Here is an 11,848-nt window from a genome sequence, read left to right on the forward strand (position 1 = left end):
CGGTCCCAACACCAGACAGGGCGCAGTGTCAGTAACGCCGGACAGATGATCCCGCCCACCGGAAACCACCAGGGATGACTTTTGGATTACCACAGTGCACTGACTGCACTGAAAAAATATTTTCATTCATCCAATTAAAAAATTTTAGGGTAATGGTTCACATCTATATTTTATAACTTGAGCCAATGAAAAATAAATAACTTGCCCTTACCAATATTTTCTATGTCTATGAAAACTATTTTATAAAACTTGGCACAAAGCATATTTTTCTTGTTGAAAAAAATCAATTAATTTAAATTCTATTTTTGATCTAAACAAAAATATATAGATTTAATCAAAACAAAAATTCTCATTTAATAAATATGTATTAGAAATTATTTGTTTTCTCCAATTAAATAGATATTGATTTAATAATACAATTATTTCTCATTTTTAAAAATACAAGTTAATAGAAATTATTTATTTTAAACAAACAAAAAGATATGGATTCAATAAAACATATTTCCCATTAAGGAACATTAATTAATCTTGTCCAAAATCAAATAAAAAAGACACATAATTTTCATTAAATCGATATTTATTAAATTATTATATACATTACTTCCACACATCCACAATTTAGTGTCAGATTTTCAACTTTTTCAACATTTGCGACAGACAGCAAGTCCCTCAGAACCTCTTGACCCTCAAGTATGATTCCAATGTTTGTGGGTATACAGCTTGTGCATCTCTGATGACAAAGATTTCCATGGTTTCTTCTGAAGAGTGTTTTCAGCCTCTTCCTTCTCCAACACCTGGAAAAGAATTTAGGAAGGAGAAAAGAAAAAGAAAAAAAGAATAAGGAATCAATACAGCTTGGGTTTCCCCCCAAATTAGTTTACATAATACTAATACTTCTAACTAATTATAAAATTTACTCCAATTTGTTGTTGACATATAAATATAAGTTGCACAAACTTTCCAGCACATGGGACTCTGATTTTAGCTGAAAGTAATTGTTTCTATATTTGAAATTAGCCTTCAGACTGTTATCAGACATATATCTGAACATAGTCTGATGGCTAATTTTGAAGTGGACAGCCATATCTAGCATTTTCACATCTCTAAAGTAATCTTTCCTTACCAGGAAATCTTTGATGAGGTCCTCCACTGTTTCTCCCATATGGATGAGATATTTCAGTGCTCTTTGTATCGGTGTCAGTATCCTGCATCAAGATAGTACAAATTTGGCATGAGGGTACATTATGGTCAACAAACTTTAGCACAATATACGTTATCAGTTGATATAATAATTATTATAATATATGATTCAATAGTGTGTCAATCCTATTACTAACGCCACGAAAAAATGTCTGCCCCCCCCCCCCCCAGTGTCCTCTGGCTGCTACTACACTTTTTTGAAAACCAACCGACATCAACCGATTGGCGCCAATGCAGCAATACTTCTATGCATACAATCCATAAATAAATGACCATTGTGAGTGTCGACAGTCATACGTGTTAGATAACGTTACCATTAATCACAAGTGAACGTCAGTCCTTTTACATGTAAGTTAACTTTAGTTCCTTAGTTGTTGATCAGGTTTCTACGGTTTTAACCAGAGAACGTCGTTCTTATGACGCTGCATCGAGATAACGTTATGTTCAATGATTAAACGTTCACGTTAATTACCATTGTAAAATCAAAATAAGCCAGGGGTAAACGTATATGTTCCTTTTTGTAATCGTTCAGGAATTGATTAACGTCGACACATTAACGTTAACTTGCCAAGTGTAAACTAAGCTAGCTAACACATTTTTAAACTAACGTAAGTTACATAACGATATCTAACAGATAAATTCGGCAGAGCAACATGTCTTGTACAGGCTTCTAAATATACAGCAGCACATTTAAATGGTTGTTTGTTTCACTTACTTCAGTTTATCCGCGATGAAATCTGATTCTCTCTGGAGCAGCAAAGTGATCCACGGCACGTAGAAGAGCGGTTACAGCGGTCTGCTGACGTGGTTGTTGTCGTCGAGAAGATTTGTGTTTAATGCCCATGCGCAATCCTGTGTGTAACCTTGAAATTGTACATTCGTCGAAACAAATATTTCTTATTTGAGCTCTTAATGAAAAATATTTATATTTAACTATGTTTTGAACGAAAAAATTATTATTTGAAAAATAAAACAAATAATGGTAAACTGAATTGAAAGACAAATTATTAATTGGATGAAGTACTGCTTGAAAACCTTTTTACAGTGTGGGTCCTGCCAATAGATACACAATAAGGGATTGAGAGGTTAGACTTAAAGTGAATTAAGGCTTTCTGTTTTCATCAAATTGAGTAAATATGTATGCAGGGGTCAGAGGCAAAGGCTTTACTAAAATAATGATACAATGCAAAGGAATTATGATAACCGATGGTTAATTATCGGAATAACCTACCCCCCCTTTGAAAAGGCTGGGGAAAGAGAAAAAAAAAAATTATCAATGAAATAAAATTCAAATAAACAACACAGGCTTGGGACGCAGGCAGAGGGATAGGCCCTGCAGTGGGTTTGTGCCACAAGGGAAAGGGGCGTATTCCTTCTCCGTGGTCCACCTGGTTGTTAGTGAACACAATTTAAATTAAAATTCAAAGTAGTTTAAATTAAAATTCAAATAAGCATGCAAGGAGAGGTCCAAAATAATAATAATAAGGAAGGAAAGAAAATCAGAATGATAACAGTGATGTATCAATACTAAAAATAATCAAAACTGAAATTCAGAATGACTTCCTATAATCCTTACAATAACACTGAGGTTATTAGTATTGATTATAAAAATAATCAAACAAAAAGGGTGGCAATGAGACACTTCAATTGCAGGCTGGGGGTTAAACAGATATTGATAAGTCGACCCAAGATCGCCACACGGTGGCGTGCTTCTTCCTAGGTGGACCTTATCAATGAACTGAGTGAATCAAATCTAAGTTTTTAATTCGAAAAGTTTTCCCTTTTTTTTTTCGAACTTTACTTAAAGTGTGAAAGTCAAAAACAGAAAAAGGAATTGTCTAACTCCAAATAATATCAGCATAAGCTAAGCTTCAATGCAGTTAAGTATTTGAGAGAGAAAATGAATGCAGAGAGAAAAAGAAATTGAAAGCAGGTATTATCTTAGAACGCCACGAGATGGCGTAGTTGCGCTCGCGCAGGCTGACGTCAGTGGGAGGCGACGCTCACGCAGGATGACGTCGGTGGGGGGCGCGTAATTTGAGCCCTGCCACACCTCTAGAGGCTGCCCTCTAGTGTCGGTGACGTGATTCAGCAGTTAAGACAGCAGATTTTTTTATCTGTGGAATCACGTGGTGTTTTGCGCTTCTGTTGCATGCGGAAAACTGACGCGAGTTTCACAACATGTGACTAACAGGAATTACACATTATACATTACACATTGAGACGGTTTTAGAATAAGAACAGGGATTATCATCTTTTCTTAATTCATAAAACTGGTCTCCAATTACTCATTACATATAAAACGGTTTACATAAAAACAGGTATTAAAACTTCGTGTTTTAATCACTAGAAACTGTGAGCAAACAGGCATTGAACATCTATTTACTTAAGCTGTGAGCACAACAGGCATCAGAACAGCTGTGAGCAGGACTTATCATCTGCTCATCTCCCATAAGCATTAATCAAAATAGCACTTTTATGATTTTTGCGTAGGTTTACGAAATTGGATCGCGAGGCCAATTTCTGACCAGGAGCTTATCGTTAACGTATTGTATATCATAAGGCCTATTACGACTGAAAACTATCAGATTTACGTCTTCGTCCTAAAAGAGATCCTTCGTCTTCATTTAGTCGGTTTAAATCATGTTACATGTATCAACTGCAAAGAGTTTTGCTTCGTCTTTACAGAGACAGATGTAATGTCATGAACTGCAGTTTTAGCAGAGCTGGGCTGGCTTTGTGCCCGCGATCAGCTGGGTGAGTTCGCCTTAGCGACTTATCTCACAATTCAAAACGCGCGTATAGCCTACAATTATTAATACCAATAATACACATTCAACTGAAACTGAATTTGCCCACAAAAATGAAGTTTGAAACTGCCCGCATTCTCCACCATTAAACATGTAACGTAAATGCCTCTGGGTTAATGCGAATTAGCTCAAGAATATAGGGAATTTTGGCAATATTAATATTTATAACGCATGGTCATAATTCATAAATCGCATATGCATTTACTTTATCAATTATAGGAAATGCCTCGTTCTGTACTGTCTGATCATTACAGTTAAGAAGAAGTATTCCTGTTTACAAAACTCCAAGAAAGTTTGTCTTCTGGCCACGAAGACAAAACCTCTTTGGGTTTATAAATTAAAACTACTCAAAGTAGTTTTATAATATAGAGCCTGTAGCTTTATAGATCTTTTGTTTCATTGACTTTATAAAAAGTGGGTTTTCAAACACAGAGACAGTTAAAAGTATAAATGGGTTTATTAATAAAATTGGCACACACTAGAGATTATATAAACTACAAACATAAACGTACGTAAAAATGCAACCAAACAAATAAACATTTAACCGAACAAAAACATAAAACATAGCATGATCAGAATGAAATGAAATGAAAGAAAGAAAGATAAAGAGTTAAGAGATAGAGGGTAACTTAATTCGCAGACCTACAAGCTAAACACCAGGAATCAGCTGTTAGAGAGAAAGATACTTGCGAGATATGGTACTCTTTCAGTGTGATGCTGCAAAGGGGACGCGCGCGTGCGCGTGTCCGGCTGGTTTGCGTCTAGCTTTGTCTTCTGGGTCGTTTCGCAAAACGATGTAAAGGCTCACTTGAATTTAACGTTACCGAGAAAGTTCAGATTCGTCTCCCGGGATGGGAGAGGCTGGAAATCTTAGTTGCAAAGACCGGCTGTTACGACTCGAACATGGGTTCGTTCGATGGAGAAGGCCAGGGCCTCCTCCAGATGTTCCTTGGAGGAGCGCTGCGCCGGGGAGAAGAAGGTCCGAAGAGAGGAAGTTGAGTTGGAAGCGATAAGATGAGAGGAAGAGAAGAGCAGGTTTTGGACTTTTATCAGTGTCCCAGGTGCCGTCCCCTCCTTCGTGTAGGACGAATCAGCTGTCGAGATTTTTCGAGCGGGAAGATTCCTTTGTCCGGTTAGACACGCCCACTCGAATGAGTCATGATTGACTTTAACTGGAGAGGATTTTCTCCAGACATATGAACTTATAAAACAATGCGCATCACTGAATTCTGTTATTGGAATTCAACTCCGTTAGCTGGAGAGGATTACAGAGATATCAAAAATAGAATCTAGGCGTTGTAGCCATGCAACGATACATTATTATGCATTTGTATAGGCAATAGCAGTTCTATTAATGTCACAAATAGGACATATGCTTTCCTATGGTTTACACACACCTCTTAACACACAAATTTATATATTTAGTACCTTTAAGAGTGACTTTATGGGTAAAAGTCCTTTTCTGTAGGGGGTTTCTGTTTCACAGTCCAGAGTGTGTTTGTATGTGTGTGTGTTGGAATGTTGCGACCCTGTTATCTCATGCATAGGGCTGGATAGCTCTGTGGTCAAATTTTATGACCTGCCAATGAGCTCGGGTTACGGAATGCGATTCTACTGGGAGAACATCCTTCAAAAATACATTTCAGATCCAAACACTCGAAGATCAGAACTATATGATCAAAACAACATTAATCACACATACATTCAGGAAGTTCAGATACCAGTCTGAGTTACACACCTTTTAAGTTAAACACAAAAGGATGTTGGTGTGTGTGTGTGTGTGTGTGTGTGTGTGTACGTGTGTGTGTGTTCTGGAATGTCACGAGTCTGTGAGGTTGTAAAAGTCACAGGGAGTCCAGAGCTGAAATGGGGGTTTTAGAGGGGATTCTAAGAAAACAGGGTTTCCTTATGTGACTCAAATGTCCCTCGGGGGAGCCACAAAGATGCAATTTTGACCGTTCAAGCAGACTTGGAGATCAGGATTTACTAATTTGAACAGCATGCGACTGCATGTCATAGTCATTGTCGTTACAACATTATCATGTAGTCATGTATGCAATTCACATTGCGAGGCTTGCAATTAAGGTTAAATTATTTCTGTCACAAAGGTTTGGGCTGGATTCTGGCAATGTGTGCTCTATATAAACTGAGAGTCTATGACTGCCTTTACACTGATACTCTGATGGGACCTGATGAGGGGATGATATTGTTAATGAGCTGGGTGATGAGTAGACAAAAGTAGTAGAATAAAACTTTAAATCTGGCAACCCCACCTCCAAAAGTTTAGTTAGTTGACAGTGCGCATGTAAACAGACACATTGAGTTGATGTATTTTAACCAGGGCAGAAAAAATATCAGTTATTGATCACAACATCCAACATTGCATTTTTTTTCATGTTGTTTAGTTTTATCCAAACAAATTAGTCGTTAAAACGATATTTACACATCTTTTGTGCTGTCTCTCTCTGTCAAAATATATAAACTCAGTCCATAATATTTCATTGTTTTTTTTTTCTTTCTTTTCTGCCTTTTAGACGCTTTCTTGAAATCAAACCTGAACGTGGATCAAAAACAAAGAAAGGACAAGTAACTTCAAAGAAAACTGGCCAAGTTGTGCAAAAAAAGAACACCACTGTAAGCCTACAGGTGTCCTCACTTCTGCAAAAACTTGAAGACTTTGAATGGGATTTCGTTTGCACTTTTATGGACTTCAAAACAGAAACAGCAATTCACTGCCATTATAAAGCTTGGAAGAGCCAGGACATTTTTAATAGAACTCCAATTGTATTCGTCTGAAAGAAGAATGTCATATAGACCTAGGATGACTTGAGGGTGAGTAAATCATGTGCTAATTTAAAATGTTTTGGTGAACTATCCCTTTAATTAAGCGCTTAGTGTTACCTGTTTGTTGTTAAAGTGTTAAAATTGCATTTTATGTTTAAAAAAATTCAGCCAACATGTTCACAGAAGGCAATTTTCTGATCTTTGCTTTTAACCAAAATAAATGTTTTAAAACCCAGAAAATGTTGATTTCTTTTTCCTAGTGTGACTACTCTTATGAAACCTTAATGTATAATATTTTAATTATGTAATTATAAAAGCAGCATTCCCTGTAAAATACAATTTATTGCTGTAGACAAGTTTAATATTGTAAAATTATGTGGTATATACTGTATTTGGTAATTACAGTGGAGTACTGTAAATGCTTTTTACTGTACTAGTGCTGTAAAAATTGGTAATGGAGTAATGCTTACTTAACAAGCTGAGTTAAATAAATGTGTGGGGAATGATTGTTTGTTTAAACTAAGTATCTTCAGTTACTGTAACTCGGTTATAAGTACATTCAACTTAAATGTTCTATTCCATTCCATTATGGGCTTAAGTACATTGAACGTAGTCCACTTCACTTATTCAACTAATGCTTCATTACTTAAAAAATGTAAGGCAACGAGTTACCTTGGTTTTTTTAAGTAAATTCTACTTATCCGGGTTTACAGTGTGGACACCAACCCTAACCTCTCCGCCGCCCAAAAGGCAGAGCTACGGCACCTGGTCGGTCAGTTCCAGGACATCTTCTCTGACACCCCCGGCCAGACTAACGTCCTTTCCCATGACATCCACACTCCTCCGGGCGTCGTCATCCGGCAACGGCCCTATCGAATCCCAGAGGCCCGCCGGCAGGCTATAGAGGAGGAGATACAGAAGATGCTCAAACTGGGGGTAATTGAACCGTCCCGGAGCCCATGGTCCAGCCCGATAGTTCTGGTGCCTAAGCCGGACGGCACCCTACGCTTCTGTAATGACTACCGGCGCCTAAATGAGATCTCCGATTTCGACAGCTACCCCATGCCCCGAGTGGATGAACTCCTGGAACGCCTGGGAAGGGCCCGGTACATCACAACGCTCGACCTTACTAAAGGCTATTGGCATGTTCCCCTCTCCACAGAAGCCAGGCCCAAAACGGCCTTCTCGACACCCTCTGGCCACTGGCAGTACCGGACCCTTCCCTTTGGCCTGCACGGAGCCCCAGCAACGTTTCAACGTCTAATGGACGTGGTTCTCCGCCCTCACCAAACCTACGCAGCTGCCTACATCGACGACGTGGTAATCCACTCGGAGGCATGGGAGGACCATTTGGAGCGGCTCCGGAGGGTGCTGTCCGAGCTCCGTCGGGCTGGACTAACCGCCAACCCCCGAAAATGCCACCTAGCCATGAACGAAGCAAGGTACCTGGGTTTCTCAGTAGGAAGAGGACTTGTCAAGCCGCAGGAAAACAAAGTCAAAGCAATCCTGGACGCCCCAAAACCCCTCAACAAAACCCAGGTACGTGCGTTCTTGGGGTTGGCGGGGTATTACCGGTGCTTTATCCCCAGTTTCTCCTCTATAGCAGCCCCCCTGACGGACCTGACCAGGAAGGGACAGCCGGAACGGGTCCGCTGGACTAAGGAGGCCGAACAAGCCTTTCAATACATCAAACAGGCCCTGACAACAGAACCCGTTTTACGTGCTCCGGACTTCAGCTGTCCCTTCCTGCTCCAAACAGATGCTTCGGACACGGGTCTGGGGGCCGTGCTCTCCCAAATACAGGAGGGAGAGGAGCATCCGGTGGTATATATCAGCCGTAAGCTGTCCCAGGCCGAGAGAAAATACGCAGCCGTAGAAAAGGAAGCTCTCGCCATCAAGTGGGCAGTCCTGGAGCTGAGGTATTATTTGTTGGGCCGACATTTCACTCTCTTTACAGACCATGCTCCTCTGCAGTGGATGGCCCGGGCTAAGGATACGAATGCTCGGGTCACAAGGTGGTTCCTCTCGCTCCAGGACTTCCACTTTGATGTGCGCCATCGGGCCGGCTCCAGCAACACCAACGCCGACGGACTCTCTCGGTCCTGGGCAGCGTATTCAGGTCTGTCAGGGGTCACTCCCCTCCCACCCCCTGTCTCCCCTTTTTGTGTCCACCTCCAGGACCAGGACGTCGCTTGGGGGGGGGAGTGTGGCGGGAGTCCCGAGGAACAATCAGCGTCGCCCTGGCAACACACAAGCAGCACCTGGAGTCACTCACCTCGGACCAATCGCTCACGGCACAAATCCCAATATAAGCAGACAACTCAGCACAGACGAGAGAGAAGTATCTCCAATGAGGTGTAAGACTTACCGAATCTCTGTATCGCTCTTTCCCCAGACTCGCCGTGACCGATTGGTTATCCACTTCCTGGACCCACTCGCCGGGGTGATCGCGCATTCCCGCACCCACCCCTCTCTGGCAACTGTCACTAGGAAAGCACCTGAGAAGGAAGGACTCACCCAGCACCGAGCACTGACGACGTCGTCGCCTCACTCACCCGTATTGTTGTTTTTCCATCACATTGTCAAATAAACTCACCCTCCGGGGCTCACTGCAGTCTTTGTTTTGTCGTGTCGTTCCCCGCCCGGCCACAATATAAATACAAACACATGCATGTATATATTTAAGAAAAATGTGTTATTTATATACAAAATATTTCAACCCGATCTCACCGCAATTCGTACGTATTTTAGGAGGTGGCTAATTCATACGGATTCGTAAGATTTTTGCTAAAACGTACATATTTTACAAGTTGCCCAATTAGTATGAATTTGTACAAATGGCCTATACCTGACCCCGCCCCTAAACCTACCCATCACTGGGGTTTAGACAAATCGTACGAATTGGTCGTGAGATAGCGTTGAATATTTATGTATAAATATATATATACAGTATATACATGCAAATATTTCTTAAATATATACATGCATATGTGTGTATTTATAAAAAATAATTATACATAGTACACACACATATATTATGCAAACACAAACTTTTATTTTGGATTCGATTAATCGCGATTAATCTGATTCATATATTATATTATTATTTTAAAATATATTACAACAGAAAACGGTTATTTTAATATCATAATATCATAAATCATAATATTCATGTAAATCATAATATTTCACAATATTACTGTTTTTACTGTCTTTATAAATGCACCCGGTGGCTAAAGGTTTGGGAACTAAAGTAAATAATATATATGAAAAGGAATGCTTCATTACATCTTTTTGTTATACTGTGTGATTGGGGATCAATCATAATCAGTTTGTTTCTTTTTTAAATTATATTTGTAAATATAAATGATCATCTGCTGAATAACCAATATTTACTTTATTAATCATTGATATCAGATTTGCTATAACTATCTGTCTGTCACAGTGTCTTTTATGAAATCATGACTTATGAATCTGCATATCCTGTCATCACTCATTATGACGAGCCATCATCACCCACTGAAAGCCTAAGTGAACAGAGCAGCTCCTGTAGGAGAAACAGAAGGAGAGAAAAACCAAAGACTAGAGATGAGAATGACTCTGAACACAGTCACTCAAACTGTTCTCCATGTAAACATGTAAATGTAACGGAGGCCAGCTAGTAAGAGCTAGTATACCTCACTAGGGTGGCCATTTTCTTAACACCAAAAAGGAGGACACTTTGCGGCATTTAGTGAGGCAAGAATAATTGCAAGAACTCGCAACTACAATTCAATTTTGTCCATCATATCGATGGCATCATGATAAAGTGATTCTGAAATAGTCTACTCTATTCATTGCCAGACAATTTGATCTACGGTATATCTTGATGTAGACCTATGTGTAACAGAAGAGGCAAAAAAGTGTTTGTTCACAGTATTTGTATTTATTCAAGACATTGTGATGTCTGTTTCAAAAACTGACCACTGAGATGAACCTGTCTTGCAAAGTGCACAGTGCCAGAAAACATAACATTTCTGGACTTCTGGAAATGACAGAAATACATAAATAAACAAATAATGAATGCGAAAAAATTAATAAATGCACATTTCAGTTCTTAACAAAGAAGTTCACCCTCTGCAGCTCCTCTAGGGTCATCATGGCCAAATTCGTGCTCTTTTGTCCATTCCGGATTAAATGAGGTCTGACGTTTCGGCATGTTAACGTTATGATATGACGTAGCCAGCACGTGGACTCCACGACGTGGAGGCTTGTTTACGTTTTTAACCAATGATGTATCAGATATTTATTTGACACCGCTTTCAGACAATCATTTGTTTGACCAGAGATCTTACGGCATTAGACGCTATGCTGCTGCGTCCCAATAAAGATTCTTGAGCGATTCAGCGCATCTCCAAAAAGGAGGACAAATGAGTGTCCGGCTTGAGGCTGCGCCGGACGCCGGACAGGAGGCTTAAAATCCGGACGTATGGCCACCCTATACCTCACTCCCCCTGGCCTCAAGAGGCACATTAGCGACTAGCGCTAGAGGCTGCAATCTTTAGCGCCTTTGTTAGCGTGCGCACCTCCCATGCTAGAAAAACCGGTTGGAATCCCGCTCAGAGTGGTGTGAGTTGGACCGGAGGGGTAACATTGGTGTCATGACCTGGATTGGAGTAAGGATTAGGGGAGTGAGTGTAACAGGCCAGCGAGCGACTGAAGCTGAAAGCTGCTGTCTTTAGCGTCCTTGTTAGCGCAAATATTAATGTTGAAATATTCATTTCACCGGTCCGGTCCATGCAGGAGATTATTAAAGACCAGAATTAATGTTCTATTAATGTTACTGAAAGAAAGTTTGTGCACTACTTTGACAGAACCTTGCCAGAACATTCTGAGAATGTTCCCTCTTTGCTGGATAGTTGTTGGAGAAAAAACAGGGTTTGAAAGTCGATTGAGTTTGCTTGTGTGAGTTTGCTTGCACTGTTTAGATATTTCGCTGCTATTCACATTTCCACAGTAACAGTGATTTCTCTGATTTGAGGTTCTTGCTTCAGGGTTAATGGTAGCAATTTTAT

The 11,848-nt window shown here is 40.0% G+C and overlaps 2 long non-coding RNA genes across 2 annotated transcripts in view; one reads left to right on the plus strand and one right to left on the minus strand.

Annotated features, from left to right (window-relative positions):
* Positions 1-7,504, plus strand: part of LOC309505109 — a 39,537-nt gene extending 32,033 nt beyond the window's left edge. The window contains exon 4 of the long non-coding RNA XR_014208282.1: positions 6,545-7,504. This is a non-coding gene — a long non-coding RNA (uncharacterized lncRNA). The remainder of the gene's footprint in view (positions 1-6,544) is intronic.
* Positions 165-1,996, minus strand: LOC309505122. The gene is made up of 3 exons (XR_014208298.1): positions 1,916-1,996; positions 1,124-1,205; positions 165-794 (listed from the first exon to the last, which is right to left on the minus strand). It is a non-coding gene; the product is annotated as an uncharacterized lncRNA (long non-coding RNA).
* Positions 7,505-11,848: the final 4,344 nt, after the last annotated feature.

This window comes from Leuciscus leuciscus, assembly GCF_965113295.1.
Source record: "Leuciscus leuciscus genome assembly, chromosome: 8".
In the NCBI taxonomy this organism is placed as follows: Eukaryota; Metazoa; Chordata; class Actinopteri; order Cypriniformes; family Leuciscidae; genus Leuciscus; species Leuciscus leuciscus.